Source organism: Ambystoma mexicanum, chromosome 14 (assembly GCF_040938575.1).
Source record: "Ambystoma mexicanum isolate Mex_15411 chromosome 14, UKY_AmexF1_1, whole genome shotgun sequence".
Classification (NCBI taxonomy): domain Eukaryota; kingdom Metazoa; phylum Chordata; class Amphibia; order Caudata; family Ambystomatidae; genus Ambystoma; species Ambystoma mexicanum.
In genome coordinates, this window is record NC_090940.1 from 378,923,709 (window position 1) to 378,946,382 (window position 22,674).

At 48.6% G+C, this 22,674-nt stretch overlaps 1 protein-coding gene across 2 annotated transcripts in view; it reads right to left on the reverse strand.

Annotated features, from left to right (window-relative positions):
* Window positions 1-22,674, reverse strand: part of MIA2 (MIA SH3 domain ER export factor 2) — a 2,742,135-nt gene that overhangs the window by 2,242,346 nt on the left and 477,115 nt on the right. The gene's annotated exons all lie outside the window — the stretch shown is intronic.

The window sequence follows — 22,674 nt, forward strand, 5'->3', positions numbered from 1 at the left end:
TCCGGGCCCAGAGCTTTATTTATTGGAAGATCCTTTATTGCTAATTTGACCTCTTCTTCCCGTATATCCTCGTCTAATTCTACCTGTTCCTCTTCAATTGTCTGTGGGATAGGAAGGCCCTTTAGGTATTCCTCTTGCCGTATTTTGGAGGGATTATCAGAGGCATACAATTTCATATAATACTCCCTAAAGATTTCCCATATTTTCTTTTTTTTTATTTATCAATTATTTATGCGCCACAGTTTGCAGGCATCTGGGCACACAAAAAGAGACACACACACACATAAGACAGACACTTCTGACCTAGGATCCTAATCACGAGTGAGGTTGTTTCAATTGAAAAGCAATGTCTTCAATCGTTTGAGGAATGTGAGGAGATTACTATCTCTTCGTAGGTCCACCGGCAGTACATTCCAGGCACTAGCTGCCTGGACTGGAAAAGAACGACCACTCCCTCTATGTCTTCATTTGTTGTTTTGTCCTGTCCTAGACTATTACGCAGCTTTATAATTGTCTGCATCCCCTTAGTTTCCGTTAGCTGTCTGGCTAAGTCTCTATCTGCTTTATTAGCTTTTACATAGTGCCACTGTTTTAGATATAGTAGCACTTTCTCAGTCTTTTTTGTTCTTAGTGTCTCCAATTGTCCCTTGACGTGTCTCATGGCCTTCTTTAATTTATTATTGGGGATTTTGACATTTCCTCTTATATTTCCTTCAACTTCACTTCTAGATCTTTTTCCCATGTCTTCTCTGTTTCTGTCTGAGCGCTATAAGGTTCCCATCTCGCAAACGCCTTAAATGCATCCCATATTATTTCCTGGGGGACTTCCTCAGAAGCATTTTCTCTGAACTATTGCTCAATCTTTTCTCTTATTGTTTTACATATCACTGGGTCATATAGGTCTCTTGTGAATTTCCAATTCCATAGTCCCCCCCAGGTTCATCCACAGTGGGGCATAAGGAAATCGTTCCCACATTAATTTTCATTATTTTCCTTAATAGGTCTGTTAATGCCCAGATGTAGTAAATCCTTGAGTTAGAGGAGTGTACATGGGAATAATGTGTACATCCCTGTGCTTGTCCTCTGACTACCCGCCATGCATCATGGTGAGCCAGTATCGCCATCTTTCGTTTTAGCGCTTTGGATGGGGCTTTTGTTTTCTGTGATACATTCCCGCTCCTATCTTGTACTGGGACCCACGCTATGTTAAAATCACCTCTTGCAAAAGTCTCTAGCTTTGACAAGACTTCCCTTATGACCCATATTGTCCCATATTTGGCGTGTATTTAGATACTAGTTTAATGATTTGGCCCCCCACGACTGCGTTTAGAAATAAGTATCTTCCCTCTTTGTCCACTACCGATTCTTTGATTTGAATTCCCTGCCTATCATGTATTGCGATCAGGACCCCTGCTTTCTTTTCCCCCGCATTTGATTTGTACATTTGAGTGTATCCCCTTATATTGTATTTACATTTATCTACTTTTCTTATGTGCATCTCTTGAAACATCAATATATCTGAATTTAGACCTTCTCTTGACTGGGGTATTTATCCCCCGCACATTGTACATCAGTACTTTAAGCTCCTTAATTGAGGATTCCTTCTTCCCCTCTCCTAATATCTACCGGACTATGACTTTTATTTTACCCACTTCTGGGCTCCTCCCTCCCTTCGCCCTCCCTCTTCCCCAACTTGTCAACATCAACTCTTCCCCCAAACACCCCCCATCCTCCTTCCCTTTCCCTGAGCAGGGACCAGGTTCCTAAGAACGCTTGCACGGGGTGTCCGTCGCGCCTGGCCCTCTTCCCATCCCAGCGATATCATTGTGGGGATTACTAAACCCCACTACTGGGTCCAAGATGTACCCCCTCTTCCCATTCCCCCTGGGCCGCAATTTTATGTTACGTGTTGATGGCTTACCCATTCTTCCTGGGTATTTCCTGGATATTTCTATGTCAGCTCCTCCTCTTATTCTTGTGTCCTCTAGTCTCGGGCTATCGTGTTTCAAGTGTCCTCTATCGCTAATATTATCACATCTAAGTTCCACGTTTTCCTTCCCTTGTTATTGTTTTCCTTTCCCACGGTTTCCTGCTGAGTACTTCACCCCTTCGTTGGTCTTGCATATTGCCTCCTTCTTCCCTCTGAATGTTTAGGATCTGCTCACCTTCCTCGCATGTCGTGATCCTGTGGGTTTGCCCTTCCAATGTAAATAGTCAGCCGAAGGGAAACGTCCCTTTGTATCTCGTCTATTTTGACATTAAGAATCTCACCACTGGCCCCATCTGTCTCCTTTTTTGGAGCATGGTCATTGCTAGATCTTGATATAGGTGCACCTCGTTCCCGTTTATTCGCACCTGTCCGATCTCCCTTGCTTTCCTTAGGAGCTATTCCTTCTGACCATAGGATGTATTTGCTGCTAGGACATCTCTTGGGCGGGTGCCTGGTTCGCCTGATATTCTTGGTCCTACTCAGTGAATTCTATCAATTTGAAACAGCTCCTCTTTGTCTGTTTCCAATATTTCTGCAAACATTTGTTGGGCTGTATTTTTTAAGTCTTTATCTTCCACCGTCTGCGAGGTTTTTCATCCGGATGTTCGATCGCCTTGATTGGTTTTCCAAGTCCTCATTTTGGATTTCCAGATTATACGTTAGACGATCTAGGCAGTCCAACATTTCATAATTTAGTGTGTATATTCCTCTATGCTTTGAACAGCTCTGACCAGTGTGTCCGTCCTTTCTTCTAACTTGGCCAAATCTAGTTTGAGTTCCTGTAATGATTGCCTCATTTCATCTTTTAGTTATTCGAATTGCGTTTGAAAGGATGACATAAACTGGGTTTGGAATTCTTTGAACCACACCTGCATATCTTCTTTACTAGCCATTGCTGTAACGCTCACCTGACTCCCACGGGGGCGCTGGCCTGGTTCGCCCTGCTGTGACCTCGTCTAAGGTGATGCGCAGGGTTCGGAAGACGGACTGGACCGGGCCCCAGATCTGGCTTGTCTGACTCGCAGAAGTATCCTTCTGTAGGTGAGAATAGGGGGTTAACTGTCTGCGGGGTAATGCAATCGGCCTCCCACTTACCCCTCTCACCCTCCTCAAAACCCTTCTGTGCTTCCCCGTAGCGTCTCACCTTAGGGTCTGGAAGGACGAGCTCTCCATCCTGCTTCTGATGTAGGGGCGCGTTGGTATCCAGTTACGTCACTGGATTTTCGGATGGGTGAGAACCAAACTTGCTTGGCTTCCAGGTAAGTTTTTCTATAAGTGGTTCCCCTTGTGTCCATGCATTAATGTTCTAATGCTAGTGTCTTTTTCCCCATAGGGGCCGGGGTACGGAATGCCGGGGAACAGGCACCGACCCGAGGTGAGCGGTGAAATCCTTGTGGAAATCAGGTGAGTCTTTAATGAGTGTTTTGGTAATGTCTTTTCATTCACTCATTAACGCTGATGTCTTTTTCCCCTTAGGGGCCGGGGTCCGAAAATGCCTGGATGCGGCACGGACCCGAAATGAAAAGGGAATGACCCAACAGGTAAGTCTTGACATGGAGTTTTAGCTTCCCTTTTCCCTTCTTTCTCTCACCTTTGTTCTTGTCTTTTTCTCCCTAGGCGCGGGGGCGCAACTGCGAATCCGGATGGTCGCTGCTGAACATGGAGGCGCCCTGTAAAGGTGAGTAGAATGCGGCGCTGCAGCGATCGATCCGATGTGCGTTTAAAAATAAATGTCTTCCTTTTCAGGATTGTCGGCGAAATGTCTCTGGGATGCAGATTTAGCAGGTGAGGCCTTTTCCTTCTTCTGTTCTCTTGTTCCCTTCCTTTGCAGGTGATTCAGGATGCTGGCAGGTGTGGCAGAAGTCAAGATGCAGGAGCAGACACGGTGAGCGTCCAGCTGCTAGATGCAGAACAACGCGAAGCACATGTGGCTGATCGGGTGTGGTTTAAATAGCCTTGGAAGAAGTTCCTAGAATGTGTCCTTCCTCCAATCAGGTATGTATCCTTCCCCGACCACGCCCGGGTGGTAAATGAGTCCCACAGGTAAAGTAGTTCCTTTCAGGCCTCAAGGAGGCCGGGTTCTGCAGCATGGTCTGCATCAGGTAAGTGCACCCAAACACTTTCAAAATGAGCCTGGCACCTATGGCGCCAGGACTGACGTTTTCTATGAGCCTGGCGCCATAGGCGCCAGGACGCTGTCCAAAGGGCCCCTATAAGGGGTTGGGTTGCTGGGACCTTCCCCGGGGACTTGATGTCCGCTTTCGGGGACGCAGAGCCTGAGCCGGCTCCCCGGGAGCGGGCATCGTGACAGCACTCCCCCCCAAGGCCCCTCCCAAGGTTGTTCCCTCCGGGGGTTTTGGTTTGTTTGGGAAGAGTCGGTGGAATTTCCTGACTAATCGAGGTGCATGCACATGGTCACTGGGTTCCCACAACCTCTCCTGAGGTCCGTACCCCTTCCAATCAATTAGGTAGAAAAGCTTTGACCTAAACATTTTTGAATCTAAAATGTTCTTCACTTCGAATTCGGGTTCCCCATCTATTTGAATAGGTTCTGGAGGTTTCAGTAGTCGGGTTCAGGGTACCACTGGTTTCAGAAGTGACACATGAAAAACAGGGTAAATTCGCATATTAGCTGGTAAATCAAGTTTAACCGCTACTGGGTTAATTATTGCCGTAATAGAATAAGGTCCCAGATATTTTGGGTTAAAAGTTCGAGGCCCTTTGAGCGGTAAATGTCTGGTAGCTAACCACACTTGATCCCCAATCTGATACGGAGGTGCTTCACTCCGATGTAGGTCAGCATTCTCCTTGTATTTTCTCTTGGCTTGTTGTAAATGCGTGGTTGCCTCTTTGAAGGCTCGGGTAATGGTAGAATGCAGATGTTCTACTGCGGGAACTCCAAGGTTCTGAGGTGAGTCGAGGTTTGAGGTTCGAGGGTGATGTCCAAACAAGGTATAAAAAGGACTATGGCCAGTTCCAGAGTGTACCAAATTATTATATGCGTATTCGGCTATCCAAAGAATGTCTTTCCAGTTGCTTTCAGATTGCTGTAACATACACCGTAAGTACTGCTCAAGGGTCTGATTTGTCCTCTCGGTCTGACCATCGGTCGGAGGGTGGTGACTGGTCGATAATCTTACGTCGATTTGTGCCATTTGATAACATTTGCGCCAGAAGTGGGAAATGAATTGGCTTCCCCGGTCAGAGATTAGTATAGATGGGAATCCATGTAGCCGAACAATATTTTCGAGGAATTCTTTGGCTAGGACAGAAGCTGAAGGTAAACCTTTCAAAGGAATGAAGTGGGCCATTTTGGAAAACAAATCCACAATTACCAGAATGATATTGTATCCCGAACAAGGAGGCAAGTCCGTAATAAAATCCATTGATAGGGTGTGCCAGGGTGCTGGCGGTATGTCTAGAGGTTGAAGGAGACCGGCTGGTCTTTTCTTTTGACCTTTATTTTGGGCGCAAACACCACAGGACATCACAAAAGATTTAACATCTTTTCGCCAAGAGGGCCACCAGAATTGTCGTTTCACCTTTTCCATTGTCTTGGCAATACCGGGGTGTCCCTCTATTAATGTATCATGATAACCTGAAATAACTAGTTTGTGTAAATCCTTGTGCGGCAGGAATAAGCGTCCTTGGTAATAAGGTAAACCATTATCTATGGTAAAGTCTGATCCCTTTTGTATCCAATCCTGTAGGACTGTAGGGTCCAGGAGTTGTTTCACTCTGACTTGAATGTCTTCAAGCGTCTGTAACGGCGTCATGCCTAGAATTCTCTGTTCGGGAATTATTGGTACTGGTTCTGAGTTTGTATCAGATTCTCCCATTCCAATTCGAGATAAGGTGTCTGCTTTGCCGTTCTTGCAGCCAGGTCGATAGGTAATCACGAAATTAAATTCAGCGAAAAACAAAGCCCATCGGAGCTGCCGTGATGACTGAGCCTTGGCGGTTTTCAAATACTGTAAATTCCGGTGATCAGTGATCACCGTGATGGTATGTCGAGCGCCAAGCAGGTAATGCCGCCAGGCTTTAAAAGCGGACTTTATGGCTAACAGTTCTTTGTCAGTGATTGCGTAATTAATCTCTGGTGCCGAGAATTTTCTGGACCAAAATGCTACGGGATGCAGTTGGTTGGTTTCAGGATCTCTTTGAGACAGAACTGCTCCCATGGCTAGGCTGGATGCGTCAGTTTCGACGACATACGGGAGATCTGGACGTGGGTGTTTCAATATAGGTGCGGAGGTAAACTTAGCTTTTAAATCCTGGAAGGCCTGCTCGGCTTCTTCAGACCATTCAAAACGTTTATTTTTCCTCAAGAGTGCAGTAATGGGTTGTACTATGCGTGAAAATTCCGGGATAAACCTGCGATAGAAATTGGCAAAGCCGAGCATGCTTTGAACCCCTTTTACAGAGCTAGGTGATGGCCATTTGAGGATGGCATCCACTTTTCTTGAGTCCATTCGGACTCCTTTGGGTGTCAGGATGAAACCGAGAAACTCAACTTCTGTGGTATGGAAAACACATTTCTCCAGTTTAGCAAATAGTTTGTGTTGGCGTAGTTTTTCCAGAACTGCCCTAACGTGTTTTCTGTGATCGGATTCCGAAGAGGAGTACACTAGAATGTCATCGATATAGACGACAACACAAACATCGATGAGTTCCCGAAGGACATCATTCATGAAGAATTGGAAGGCAGCAGACGCATTGCACAACCCGAAAGGCATTACCTGGTATTCGAATAATCCATATTTTGTACGGAAGGCTGTTTTCCATTCGTCGCCTTCTTTTACTCGCACCAGATGATATGCCCCTGGAGATCTAACTTGGTGTATACGCAAGCGTCCTTCACCTGGTCAAGGAGTTCAGGAATCAGAGGCAGAGGATAACGTTTTTTAACCGTTATCTGGTTCAATGCGCGGTAATCGATACAAGTTCTAAGGTCGCCTTCTTTTTTAGGCACGAAGAACAAAGCCGAGGATGCCGGGGACTTTGACGGGCGAATAAAACCATTGGCGAGGTATTGATCCAAATATTGTCTCAAATGCAGGTTCTCAGGTTAGGTAAGGGCATAAATCCTGCTACAAGGGGGTTGTGCACCGGGCACCAGATCGATTTGGCAATCGTACAATCGGTGAGGAGGTAACGTGTTGGCCTGTTCCTTTTGGAAGACGTCCTGAAAGTCCTGGTATTCTGGAGGTAATTGCATGGAGGCAGAGGTTACAGATGCTAGATTAATCTTCAGGTTTTCTGGGTAGCAGGTTTGTGCACGATCCGGGAAGGTTATTCTCTTAGCTCGCCAATCAATTCGAGGATTATGTGTCTCTAACCAAGGAATTCCAAGAATAACCTGAAACTGTGGAGCCTTGATTACATCAAACACAACTGCCTCCCGATGGCCGTCAGGACCAATAAGAGTCACCTCAGTAGTGGAATGTGTTACCGGTCCAGAGGCAATTTCATTTCCATCGACTGTGGTGATGACATCTTTGCTGGTTTTAGGACGGAGAAGGAGGTTAATCCTAGAGACCATTTCACGATCCACATAGTTTCCAATAGCCCCACTATCGATGTATGCCTTTATTGCATGCAACCGCTTAGGCTTTTCTGGATCTACGAGAACCATTGGCACAATGAAATGCGAGGTCTGAGAGTTAGTTTTCAAGCTCGGCAAGCGGACCCCTACGCTTGTCGGGCTGAGTCGTTTCCCGAAACAGAGTCTTCATGGTTTTTATCAGCGGCTCCTACCGCTTTTCGGGGCGGTTTTGCCGGGCAATCTCGTAGAAAGTGTCCAGAGTTCCCACAATAAAGACATAATTTTAACTGCCGCCTCCTTTCACGTTCCTTTTGAGTTAAGGGTTCTTTAACCCCTCCAATTTGCATAGGCTCAGAGACATCAACTCCCTTGGGGTTAGCGTGGGTCTTGACCAACACCCGGGTCTCAAACCTGGACCGATCTGTTTTTCTGTTTTGAAGTCTGTGATCCAATTGGACCACTAAGTCTATATACTCTGTGCATTCTTGGGGCGGATTTACAACTTGGGCCAAGACATCTTTAAGTTCTCCGCGTAGACCTCGATAAAATAACGTGACTCTTTTATCCTCTGGCCATCCCGTTTCCACAATTAGTCTATTAAAGGTTGCAATATAGGATAGGAGGTCCTGATTGCCCTGTCGCAGGGATAGAAGTTCGTCATCCAGAGCCTGCCCCTGAGAGTGTCGAGCAAATAACCTTTCCATGCTTGCTTGAAATCCTTGAAAATCACAGAGAATCGGGTCATCTTGAGTAACCAGTGAAACTGACCAATCGGCAGCGCAGCCGCTGAGATATGACAATACAAAGGCTACTTTGGTCTGATCATTAGGGAAGGCCCCAGGTCTGCATAGGAAGTGCAAACGACACTGATTCATGAATACGGCGAATCGTTTGGGGTCCCCAGCAAAGCGTTCAGGTGGGGCCAGCGGCATGTTTCCAGGTAGATTAATCTGCACAGGGTTACTGGGGACCACAGGAGCGGGGTTCCCTCCGGAACAGGTTAGAGGAGTTTGTCCAGCTTGACCTTGCAAAAGCTGTCTGGCCAGGTCATCAGTTCTTTCCTTTGATATTATTAATTCCCTCTTGAGGGCATTAGTCTCTTGACGAGCGACATGTACTTCGGCCCGTAATTCCCCCAGTAATTGGGCCAACTGATCAGTCTCAGAAGTTTCCATAGCGCCTGGGTGGGAATTTGTAGGAAGGCTTCGCGTTCTGTAACGCTCACCTGTCTCCCACGGGGGCGCTGGCCTGGTTCGCGCTGCTGTGACCTCGTCTAAGGTGATGCGCAGGGTTCGGAAGACGGACTGGACCGGGCCCCAGATCTGGCTTGTCTGACTCGCAGAAGTATCCTTCTGTAGGTGAGAATAGGGGGTTAACTGTCTGCGGGGTAATGCAATCGGCCTTCCACTTACCCCTCTCACCCTCCTCAAAACCCTTCTGTGCTTCCCCGTAGCGTCTCACCTTAGGGTCTGGAAGGACGAGCTCTCCATCCTGCTTCTGATGCAGGGGCGCGTTGGTATCCAGTTACGTCACTGGATTTTCGGATGGGTGAGAACCAAACTTGCTTGGCTTCCAGGTAAGTTTTTCTATAAGTGGTTCCCCTTGTGTCCATGCATTAATGTTCTAATGCTAGTGTCTTTTTCTTCATAGGGGCCGGGGTACAGAATGCCGGGGAACAGACACTGACCTGAGGTGAGCGGTGAAATCCTTGTGGAAATCAGGTAAGTCTTTAAAGAGTGTTTTGGTAATGTCTTTTCATTCACTCATTAACGCTGATGTCTTTTTCCCCTTGGGGGCCCGGGTCCGAAAATGCCTGGATGCGGCGCGGACCCAAAATGAAAAGGGAATGACCCAACAGGTAAGTCTTGACATGGAGGATGGGGCGTGGCTAGGAACCCATGTGAAAGGACGTGTCTGTACGGGGGCTCCCGAAGATCCGCACATTATCCGACTGAAAACAGTGCAAGGACCGATGTAATTTGGCTGAGACTGATATGACAGCGCGCATGAATCTCAGGTGAACGTGAGGATATGTTTCGATACGGGCCTGCACCGTGAGAGCGCAACAAGAAACTAAAAGAAGATCTGGAGGCGAGAGTGCGATGAACGAGAAAATGGCCGCCGCCGCCGAACGAAGGAACAAAGGGGTGCTTGATCTGGGCGCCTGACGGTCGCATCGGAGCTTGGTGGTGGTTTAGGTGCATGACGCGGGTGCATCGAGGTCATTAAGGACACCCACTCCTGCGAGGCCGACGACGTGGACCTGGGAAGGGAGCAGGGCCTGATCGAAGATACTTTGTAACCGGAGCGTGTGGTATGACCGGGAACTGTGCCCCGGGCCCTTTGTGGCCTAAAGTGGGCCTCAGAGGGTGAGACGCGACCTGGCTTAGCTAGGTAATAGACAAGATGGCCGGGGGGGCGGAGGACAGAGGAACTTTGTGTCAGAGGAGTGGTGACGACAACGGGGCACCCGCAGAGCGCACTGTGACACCCTGCCCCAGATCCGAGCGGGGATTGAAGGACGTGAGACATGTCTAACAAGCCCCTGAGAGCGAAGACCAAACAGCACACGCTCGACGAATACGCTAAAACGCCTCCCGGCCCAGACGGAGCCAAAAGCAAAGACAAAACGCAAGCCAAGGAAATGGCCACCGGGGGTGCGAACCACGAGGTCCTCGCTGCGATCGCAGACCTGAAAGCGACCTGGGAGACCAAGCTCCAGCTCGCTGTGGCTGAACTGAAGACCGCAATGGAACTCCAGGTTGGGGCAGTGCAGGAGGACGTGAACCTCCTAAGGCAGGACGTGCGTACCCTGGCAGAGCGCACGGAGACTTTGGAGAAAGAATTGGGCCCTACCGCGGCGGACTGCGCTGTGCATAAGCGTGAACTCCATGCCCTGGTGCAACGCGTGGGCAACTTGGAGAGTAGGGCGGAGGAGGCAGAAGGGCGCGCCCGGAGGAACAACATTCGTATCGTGGGCCTGCCGGAGGGTACGGAGGGCCACAATCCAACGGAATTCATCGAAAACATGCTACTGCAGGAGATCACGGGAGGCACCCTGTCGCAGGGTTTTGCGGTTGAGAGAGCGCACAGGGCCTTAACTAGGAAGCCACCACCGGGAAACCCGCCCAGGCCAGTGATAGCTAAGATCCTTAACTACCGGGACCGAGAAAGGATCCTTGAATACTTCCGCAAGGGAGGCACAATACAACGAGGAGCGGCAAATATAACGGCCTATCCCGACTACACCCTGCAGGTTCAGCGCAGTCGTATGAACTTTGGAACGGTGAAGAGGAGACTGCGGGAAGCGGGGCTTAAATACATGTTGCTCTATCCGGCCAAACTGAAGGTTTTCTTTCAGAGCAAGCTACTGTTCTTTGTCACCCCGGAGGATGCTATGGAGTGGTTGGATGCACACAACTGCCCTCAGGAGTCAGATGTTCAGACTGCCGGTGGAAAATAAAGGACGAGATAAGTAACGCTGTAGGCCCGGTCGGGTCATGAGCATTGGGACTAGATTATAGTCACTGAACTCGCTTGAGAACATGCGCGCGTCAGGGGTTATGAAACATGGTCCTTGCGCGGACATGGTTGCGAAGATGAGGAGCCGCCTGAAGCCACCCTTCACACCCCCTTTTTTTGTGTTTAGTTTAGTCACTGTTAGTGGGGTGACACCCTGTCGGGTTCTCTATTTGGGTTTCCAAGGAGGACCGAACACAGGGATGCCTGAGATCCAGGGATGGAGCTGGGCAGTTGTTGGGGGTAGGGGTTTGGGGGGGAGTTTTAGTTTTTGTATGAGCCTGGGGGTGAAACCGGGAGTGGGTGTTCGCAAAGTGGGGAGGGATTGCCTCGGATGGGGGGAGGAAACTACTGATAGGCCATGGGAGACCTCAGGATATTAACGTGGAACGTTAGGGGGCTTAACAGTTATCTTAAGCGAAATAAAGTCATGTTGTATCTTAAGAGGCAGAAGATAGACGTAGCCCTGCTACAGGAGACACACCTAAAGCGAGAGAAACTGGAGCTGGTAGGGAGGAAGTGGAAGGGAACAGTGGTAGGATCAACGTACTCCGCCTATGCCAGAGGAGTGCTGGTGTGGGTGGCGCCACACGTCCCATTCAAGCTAATTGGGGAGGTTGTGGAGGAGGATGGGAGGTTGGTTATGGTGAGGGGGCTGGTAGAGAACAAAGTAGTGTGCATTGTAAACACATACGCGCCTAACCAGGAAACGGCGACATATTTTAGGACGCTGTGCACTAAGCTCAGTGTTGGGATGGGGGGCACGGTGATATGGGGTGGTGACTTTAATTGCGTGTTGAACCCCAGGGAGGATAGGTCGGATGACAAGATGGCTAGGCCCAGTCCGGCGGCTAGGGTATTGCAGACGCTGCTGGCGGATTTTGGCCTAGTGGATGTGTGGAGAGCGAAACACCCGAGCGCGAGACAATATTCACACTATTCGGCTCCGCATCTACTGCACACGAGGCTTGATTACTTTTTCACTACGCCAGACATAGTCGCGGAGTGCGACCATATAGACTACAGGGCGAGGGTCCTCTCTGACCACTCGCCCCTGGTCATGCGATGGCAACTGTATTCCCCACGAGCGCGTATACCAACATGGCGCCTAAGGGCGGAGGCGCTCAAAGACCCCGCCTTCAGAGAGGATATTAGGGAAGAGATAACTGCTTATTTTGAGGTGAATAAAGGGAGCGTTAAGTCGGCTGGCACCTTATGGGGGGCCTTTAAGGTCGTAATGCGGGGGATCGCCATTGCGAAGTCTAAGGGATTGATGGGGGGAGTCCTGGCGGATTTGCATAGAGCTGAGACTGCGCTGGAGGAGGAGTTGAAAGGTGGTGGGACAGATGCGGAGGCGGTCTCCAAATTGCAACAAGAGTGTGCGGAACACTGGGACAGGCTCTGTAATTTGAACTATAGAAAGTATATTGAGAGACTGCATGCGGGGGGAGATAAAACGGGCCGACTCTTAGCTTGGCTGTACAAGAGTGAGACCCCACGATCCCCGATCAGAATGGTAACCAATGAAAAGGGGGAGGAGGTAGACACCCAAGAAGGCGTGAACAGGGCATTCGTGGAATACTATAAGGTCTTATACGAAGGTTGCGAGGGGGGCAGCCAGGAGGAGATAGACGAAGTGCTGGAAGATGTAGGCTTGCCCAAGGTCAGCGATGAGGAGCGAGAGGAGCTGGATGCTCCGATCACACTGGAAGAGCTGAAGGAGATTGTGAGACAGTTGCCCACTAGTAAGGCCCCAGGGGCAGATGGGTTCCCCAGTGAATTTTATAAAGTTTATGCAGAGGAAGTGCTCCCGCCCATGTTGGAAATGCTCAACGAAGCGTACGAGATGGGACGGTTGCCGGAGTCACTTAGGGAGGCGATTATAATACCGCTCCCCAAGCCGAATAAACCGGGACATGATTGTGGCTCCTACAGGCCCCTGTCGATGCTGAACCAAGATAGTAAGATCCTGACAGCTGTCCTGGCTACTAGAATGCGTAGAGTGATCGGCAAGCTGATCCACCCGGACCAGACGGGCTATGTCCCTAATAGGAACATCACTCACAACCACAGGCGCCTCCACAGGGTGGTCGAGTGGGGTGGTGGTGAAGACGGCGAAATGGCGATAGTAGCATTGGACGCGGTTAAGGCGTTCGACTCTGTTCGGTGGCCTTGGCTGCGAGGGTACGGGATGGGACCAGGTTATGTTAGGTGGGCCGAGATGTTATACAGTGCACCACTAGCCAGGGTCCGTACGGGCGCAGTGGTGTCAGAGAGATGGCAGTTGGGCAGAGGCACTAGGCAGGGGTGTCCTTGGTCCCCAATGTTGTATATCCTGGCCCTAGAACCCTTAGCGATTTACCTCCGGCAGCAATATGACCCGGTCGACATCGATGTGAGAGGAGAGTGTCACCTTATATCCCTGTATGCAGATGATATGCTGTTATACCTAAGATACCCAGAAGAAAATTTGCAGTATGTCTTAGAGGTGATGGGGAGGTATGCCTGGTTGTCCGGTATAGCGGTAAACCCTCAGAAATCCATTCTATTTCCGCTGGGGGGCTATGTGGGGACTCCAGTGGAGAGGTTGCCAGTGTTGCAGATCCCGTGGGCGACGAGATCCTTTAGATACTTGGGGATTGATGTGTATCATACGACCGTGGAAGAGCACAAGCATAACACTGAACTTGCTGTGGGGAAGATCGAGAAGTGTATGAGGTTCTGGGAAAGATTACCACTAGCTATGATGGGCCGAGGAGCCATGCTTAAAATGGTGGTGCTGCCCAGGCTTCTGCATTACTTTAACAACATCCCCTACATGATTCCTAAGAAGTTTTTTGTGAGGCTACATAGTGTTTGCAGAGAATTCCTGTGGCACGGCATGCGCAACAGAGTCGCACTGTGGAAGCTGCACAACTTCTATGAGAAGGGCGGAATCAAGCTGCCGAACTTTGAGGCATATTATGTGGCAGCGCAGCTACAATATGTGTCCAGGTGGCTCTCTGATGAAGAGACCCCTGAACACAGGCTGTTTGGGAGGGATTGCTCCCCTTTTTACTTGCGAGAGGTGATCTGGGTGGCTAATGCATGCATGAGGGAGCGGCCTAGTATGCTAGCTTTGGGAAGGAACATGTGGAAACGGGCCTGCCGGATGATGGGCAACCCTTTGCCGTGTGTGTTGCAGTTCCCATTGGTCGCACTGGCGAAGGGAGATGGGCAGCTCAGGGCAACCATTCGCATATACTGGGAGTCAGTGGGGTTGGTCACCATGGGAGATATTTGGCAGGATGGGACCATCTTGGAGTTCGAAGAATTAGAGGCAGGGTCGGGACTGCACAGGGGTCAATATATGACATATCACAGGATAGTGCAGGAGATCCGGAATAGGTGGCCCGAAACTACCCTGGCCGATAAACCGGATGCCCCGGTGGAGATACTATATGACACATCGGAGGGCGGGCATGAGGTCTCTAGGTTGTACGAGATGTTGATGACGAAGGCTGGGAGCGATTTAGAGCACTTGAGACTGGAATGGGAAACGGAGATGGGGGCCCCGATGGCAGATGGGTTGTGGGAGCGAGCCCTCGGGTATCATAAAAGAGTATCGAGAAACGCCAGGTTTAAGCAAATACAGCTTTATATAACGCACAGGGCATACCTGACCCCTTTGAGAATATCCAAATTTCGGGATGTTGGACGCCAGGCGTGCCCCAAGTGCGACGAGGAGAATGCAGACATGATACACATGTTTTGGGCGTGCCCAGTAATTGCAAGCTATTGGGGTGAAGTGGCGCAGAAGCTGGCAGGAAAGGGTGTTACGCTCAAAGTGGATTCAGCCTGGGCCTGCTTACTGGGGGGATATCCCAGAGCGCGTAAACTTAGACATGTCGATAAATTGAAAGATCTGGCTTATGTGCTTGCTAAACGTAGGATTGCCATGGGTTGGAAGGAGTGTCACAAGCCACGAACTGAGGTCTGGTGGAGGGATCTCCAAAAATGGGCGGAGGCCGAGACGGCTGTGTGGCGAGATGCCAGTATCGCAGGGGAGGAGGAGGAAATGTGCTCTCTTGCGGCATGGAAACTGTTGATAGCTGAACTGTTTGGAATGGGGTCGGCTTCAATTGAATCTGAGAGTGATGACGCCCCCTCGCCCACAGCGGATATCAATGGCGAACACCATACAGGCTCATAGGGGGGAGGGATGGGGATTGCAGTGCTGTTTGTTGTTAAACGTGTTTATTTTTGTTCAAGTTGTAATGTCGTGTGGTTTATATATATAAAATAAAAATATATTTAAAAAAAAAAAAAAGTCTTGACATGGAGGTTTAGCTTCCCTTTTCCCTTCTTTCTCTCACCTTTGTTCTTGTCTTTTTCTCCCTAGGCGCAGGGGTGCGACTGCGAATCCGGATGGTCGCTGCTGAACATGGAGGCGCCCTGTAAAGGTGAGTAGAATGCAGCGCTGCAGCGATCGATCCGATGTGCTTTGAGAAATAAATGTCTTCCTTTTCAGGATTGTCGGCGAAATGTCTCTGCGATGCAGATTTAGCAGGTGAGGCCTTTTCCTTCTTCTGTTCTCTTGTTACCTTCCTTTGCAGGTGATTCAGGATGCTGGCAGGTGTGGCAGAAGTCAAGATGCAGGAGCAGACACGGTGAGCGTCCAGCTGCTAGATGCAGAACAACGCGAAGCACGTGTGGCTGATCGGGTGTGGTTTAAATAGCCTTGGAAGAAGTTCCTAGAATGTGTCCTTCCTCCAATCAGGTATGTATCCTTCCCCGACCACGCCCGGGTGGTAAATGAGTCCCACAGGTAAAGTAGTTCCTTTCAGGCCTCAAGGAGGCCGGGGTTCTGCAGCATGGTCTGCATCAGGTAAGTGCACCCAAACACTTTCATAATGAGCCTGGTGCCTATAGCGCCAGGACTGACGTTTTCTATGAGCCTGGCACCATAGGCGCCAGGATGCTGTCCAAAGTGCCCCTATAAGGGGTTGCTGGGACATTCCCCGGGGACTTGATGTCCGCTTTCGGGGACGCAGGGCCTGAGCCGGCTGCCCGGGAGCGGGCATCGTGACAATTGCGCCTTCTTCTCTTGTCGGTAGCAAGAAATGGTTATGGGTTGGTTCCCTTCTCCTGGGAATTGTAGTATTCCCTTGACCCCACAGTTTTTTAATGCTTGTCTCTTGTCTTGGTTGGGGGCTTTGTTGGGATGCTGATGCAGCTTTCATCCTTGTATTGTACATGTGGGTGCTGTGCCTCTTCTCCTGGGCCTCTCTATTTTCAGGCGTGGTTTTTTGCTCTTGTGGGATGGGGATTTTCTGAGGTGTCACCTGCTTATGTTTCTCATCTCACAATGTTTTCCTGCTCCCATATGGGGGACCTTCCTTGTTAAATTGATCCTTTCTCCCATCTCTCTTTAAACCCCTCGACTGGTGTTCTTTTCGCATTGTTCCCTTCTTTTGGGTTGGTCCGCCAGTGGCAGAAGGGGATGAGTGATGAGAGGATGTAGGTGGTAAATGTGGGGGGGATAGCATCCTCTCAGCTTTGATTTTACTTAAATGTTCCTTCTTGGGCAGTCTTTTCCCTTTTGCTGCCGTCTCCCCTTCCCCTCAAAGTATTGACCTTCTTCTCCTCTGGTATTAGTTTTCGTCCTTGGGGTATCGTCTTATCTTTCCCCTTGCTTTTTTACTTATTGTTTTTTTTTTCTTCTGTGCCCCTCCTCCTCCTTTTCTTGACCCCCCTGCCCGGGTTTCTCTATCTCGTGCCTTGCCTTTTGTTCCCTTTATTGCCACTCTCCTCCTCCTCTTCCTCCTCACCAAGGTGTTTCTTGGTGATCCCCACTCTCCATTTGCTTAGTCTCCTCCCTCCCGGGTGGGAGTGGGTGGGAGGTACGGGGTAGCTCTCCGCTTATTTGTTGTTGTTCTCTTCCCGCCTGGGTGGGAGGGGATGGGGGGGAGGTTTGGTCTCTACGATTTCCTTCTGGTGGTTTGCTTTCCCGGGGCCGGCCGATATGTGACTCTTATGTGCGGCCGTACCTCCGCTCAGCTGGACTCCTCTTCCCTCCTAGGTGGCAGCCGCTTTTTGTTTCTTCGCCACCTGGCGTCTTCACGCAGTGTGGGCACCCCGCCTTATAGTGCCTCCGCTCTCCCGATGGTGATATTCTGGGCTGTACCCTGGCTCCTTTGTTTCCCGCTTTACTGCTGCTTCTTCACTAGCGGCCCGGATTGCCGCTTATCTCTGTTCCCCTAGGCGGGGCTCGGTGATCCCTCATGCTTGGATTCTCCTTTCTGCGGGACACTCGCTAGATCTCTTGTCCCTCAGTGGTATTCCTCATCCGTTCCCAGCTTGTCATTCGAAGGAGATGGGTGTGAGAGCGACCCACGTTTCTTATTTATCGTTCTTTTATTGCAGCCCGGTGAGGAGAGATGCTCACACACGTCCTCCTCCGCTAGCTGTCATCTTGGAATCCCCCCAACCTGCTTTCTTTATGGTATATTTTTTAATTTCGTCTTTGTAATTAGGAGGTTGCACCATTCACTGCTTCTTTTTCTTGCCTTTATCTTTACCCTTTTTTGACCTTTTTTCTTTTTTTGTCTCTTCTCACACCTGTATCACTTCTCTTTCTCCCTTACTCTATCTGTAAACATCACAACATTTCCTCAGAATGTAGTCTTCAATCACAGTTAGTCAATTAGTTTTTGTGAAAATCACTCAACACGATCCAGCTCCGTGCCCCCAAGTGAGATGAGTATGGACATCATTTGCATATATCTGAAACTGTAGGTAATGATGCTTGGCGAATTGTGCTAGCAGGCATATATAAACATTTAGATACATAGATATCCTAACTGTTAAATTGCATGTCTCCCATGTTTAGCTGTAATACAAGTACAGTGAAGTTATTCATCTGTTTTCTTTCTTTGGTTAAAATAAATCTAAAATCAGCATTAATATTATCCAGGAAATAGCTTGTTTCCTCTTTAAATACTGGTGCAAAGCCATGATCTGTTCAAACAAAAAATCTAATTTTATAATCATGGCAATATTTGAGGTGAATAAATTCATCATAATTGAAAAAAATAGCATGTGTCTGATCCCTTACCTAAACTCCAATGAGGAAGTCTGCAATGTTGTTTTATTACAGGACCTGCGGTAGCGGCCCTATAGTTATGGTTAAGTTGCTCAACCCATAGGAAGAGCACAAATGTTGGGACGCCCTATAACTTCAACCAAATGGATAAATCCTCACCAATCTTTGCATAAAAAGTATATGCCCCCCTCGTAATGATTCAGCAAAGCTTGGTGCAGTTTCTTCAAGGGTGGGCAAAGTTATAGGGGTTCCCAACATTTGTGGAAATCCTCATAGACACAATGGAATTCTTTTTTACTCACGCCTACAGCCTAAACCGCTGAATGGATTTTCACTAAATTTGCACCAGGATTGGCGGCTTGGTCCCAAAAGCGTGCTTGTGTGGGCTATCTCGGTCTGGTCCGTGGACTCACTTCCCTATTTGGTTCTCGGACACCCCCCGGAACAATCAGGGTCTGACGTGATGTCCGCGGACAATGGACTCGCCCGCTGACTGAAAGGTGAAAAGCGTGAGGTGCATCATGTTTTTAAAACGATAACCCATGTTGGATCCGCGGATAGCTGCCGGTGTCTGAGGAGAGCGTGATGGGGAAAAGTCTGGAAAACACTTTTGGGGTTATTTGCTGGTCGAAAGAGGGGCTGCACAGGTGGGGGGTGGAATAAAGATGATATGGACCTGTTTTTCTAGGTGAAAAAAAGGGTGTGGGTGCGGGTGCCGCCCAGTTCGCGGACAGCGCTGAGAAGGAACAATTTGGAAAACCCATTTGGGGTTATTTGTTGTCTGAAAGAGGGCATGAAAAGGGTAGGAAGGTGGAATGCAGATAATATGGAGCTGTTTTTCTAGGTGAAAAAGGGATGTACAGGTGCTTCAGAGTGCACGGACACCTTCTACAGTTCGCAGACATTATATGCATGGTGGGGGGTTTTGGGTGGGTTTTGTTATTTGAATGCGTATTGTATGTACTTGTTATATAGTTGAAACCTATTGTGGTAGTTGTGGGCAGTGGGCAGATTCTTGAGGGCATGGCCATGCCCCCAGAAATCTGGCCACTGTCAACCTATAGCATAGTAATATGTGTACAGTAATTCCAGGTAATTAATGGGGAGTATACAGTATTTGTAATATGGTGGAATGATATAATTAAAGTATATATAGTATTTATGATTGTACTAGAATTGTGGCTAGTGCTCCTTGATGGCTTGTCCACCTTTCATACAGTGGAACATTGTATCCTTATCAAACGGTTACATGATACCTTTTACATGATAACTTTAGCATCATGGACCTGGCACCGGACTGGCTGATCTGTTTTCCTCACTAACTTCCCTTTCCAGCTGCAACTGCGCTGCATGTACTCCACCACCACACTGTGTACTTGCAGAGTACCCCAGGGTTTAATCCTATCATTGTGGCAATTACATATATATTTCCTCCCTCTGACTCACCTGATGTGTTGCTTCTTTTCTTATTTCCAGTGTTATGTTAACGACACACAGTTTTCCTTAAACTTTCCTGAACTAATTTGTTCTCTTCATTTTTTATCCCTGGATGTCTGACCACCATTGAGGCATTGGGGGTCATTACGACCCAGGCGCAAAGGGATACCGGGCACCGGTAATGACACTGGTGCCGGTAATCCCTTTGCGCCCTATTCCGAGGTCCCTTTGCGGGTCCTTCTTTAATGCCTGGTTTTAGCAGGCATTAAGGACGGGACCCGCAAAGGGACTTTAGAGCTAATAATGGTACCGTAATTTACGGTACTGTTATTAGCACCCTCCCCATTCCCATTGAGCCCTATGGGGGCTCAAATGGGAATGGGGATTGACATTTTCAATGGGGACTTACCGGTCTCGCAAAGGTCGGACTGGACCGGTAAATCCCTATTGAACCGGGGCGGACACGGTACCGGTAATGGTGCTAGTCATGACGCTAATAGCGCCATGACTAGCACCAACCTCGGAATGAGGCCCATTGTGTGCAGCTAACAATGTCTGTGGCTAACAATGTCTGTCTCAATAGTGTATATGGTATTTATGATTGTAGAACAATTGAGGATAGTGCCTCTTGATGGGCCTCATTACACGGTAGGCGGTGAGCCATGGCGCTATTAGCGCCATGGCTCATGCCGGTAAAATACCGGCACCGCCTTGGCGGAAAGGGGATTTACCGCCCCATTCCAAGGTTGGAGGGGCGGTAAATCCCCTTTCCGCCATTGCCCTTCCCCATTCCCATTTCTGCCCCATAGGGCTCTATGGAAATGGGGAAGGCGCTAATTACGGCACCGCAAATTTGCGGTGCCGTAATTAGCTCCGAGGTCCCTTAGCGGGTTGGATTTTAACGCCTGCAAGAAGCAGGCGTTAAATCCTCCAACCCGCAAAGGGACCTCGTAGTACGGCGGTAAGGGTTAACGGTCACCGTTGCCATTAACGGTGACCGTTAACCCTTACCGCCGTCCGTGTAATGAGGCCCGATGTCTCGTCCACTTTTCCCATGGTGAACCAATGTATCCTTATTAAACGCTTACATGATATCTTTAGCATCATGGACCGGGCACTGGACTAGCTCATCTGTTTTCCTGACTAAACGCCCTTCGCAGCTGCAACTGGGATGTTTGTACTCCACCACCTCACTGTGTACCTGCAGAGTACCTCAGAGTTTTATCGTATCGTTGTGGCAATTACATATCTATTTCCTCCCTCTGGCTCGCCTGATGTCTTTCTTCTTTTCTCATTTCTAGTGTTATGTTAATGACACACAGCTTTCCTTAAACTTCCTTGAACTAATTTGTTCTCCTCATTTTTATCCCTGATTGTCTGACTGCCATTAAGGCACTGTGTGTGGCTTAAAATCTCTGCCTCAATAGTGTATATGGTATTCATGATTGTAGTAAAATTGAGGACAATGCGCACTCAAGTCCCATCCACCTTTTACAGGGTGAACTATTGTATCCTTATTAAACGGTTACATGATACCTTTAGCATCATGGACCAGGCACTGGACTGGCTGATCTGTTTTTCTCACTAACGGACGTTCCCAGCTACAACTGGGCTGTTTGTACTCCACCACCTCACTATGTACCTGCAGAGCACCCCAGGGTTTTATCCTATCATTGTGGCACTTACATATCTATTTCCTCACTCTGGCTCACCTGATGTCTTTCTTCTTTTTTTTATGTGCCAGTGTTATGTTAATGACACTCCTTAAACTTTCCTGAACTAATTATTTGTCCTCGTTTTTTATCCCTGATTGTCTGACCGCCATTGAGGCAGTGTGTGCGGCTAACAATATCTGTCTCAGTGCCAGTAAGACAGAGATCTTTCTTATTATGACACATGTACCCTGTTTTTCTTCTACCCTGTGGCTGCTGTCTTTGGGCCGTCTACTCTTACCATTCTGTGATGTCAAAATCCTTGGGGTTATCTTTAAATGGTTTCTCTCTTTGACTGCTTACATTTTGGAGCTTGTAAAGAAAGCCTATGGTTTGAGTGTGACCTCCTTATAGGTATTGTACCGTTCCTTACCTTCCCCCAGAAGTTCAACATCTGTAGAGCCCTGGGACTGTGTAGGCTGGACTACTGCAACAGCCTCTTCCATAACTTTCCCATGTATTGTCTATACCCCCTTCAGATAATCTAGAATAGGGCTGCAAGACTTATCCTTGGCCTGAAGCCCAGGGATGGTATCGCTGCTGCCCAAAAATGTGTACATTGAGTCCTGCTAATTGCAAGGACTATAATACGTCCAACTTTGTTTCCCTAAATACTGCACTGCTACAGCGCTCATCTGCTGTAACTCCAATACTCTGCTTGTGAAATGCTTTTTAAAACAGAGAACGGGAGGCATGTCTCTGTCTTCAGCAGATGCCTCTCTTTAGAACAGCCTTCCTGCTCCTTTAGTACTTCAGCTGGACTTCCTTAAGTTCCGAAAGCTTCTCAAAAATGTGTTTTTGTGTTCCTGTTTTCCTTAATCACTTCCCTGCTAACTCATACCACTGCCACTGCCACTGCCGGCTTAGTCCTTCATAAACCTCACAGGTTTCAGGCCCTATATCTAGTGGACACCAGTACACCCCTCAACCCTTCAGCACTTCCCTTGTGGTGTACCGCCTGGTGGCTGTGTACCACACCCTTGGTTCTCCTTTGCCCCAGCAAGTAGTTAGTGGCTTCCCACTTTGGCATGTCTTGGTACTTTCCTTCTGGTCTTCTATGAGCACTTGGTAATCCCTACTCGTCTTTCCATTCATGCACTTCTTTTACTGCACAATGCATATGTGCATTTACAGCAGCGGTGTGTACAATATTCTTGGATAAGCAAGGGAAATGCATATGGTAAGATTTGTACAACATTTTCAAGTGGCAGTTGGTGTGTGGAACAAATTGGTGGATATATGTGTGACTGTTTCAAAGCAGGCAATGAGGGAGTGGTAGAAACAGAACAGTAAAAAGGGTAGAAGGGCTGTCTTGTGCGATGGTGTGCATGTGCAATCTGTTTTTTTTTTAATAAAGCGTTGCCTAGAGAGAGGACTGCAGAGACAG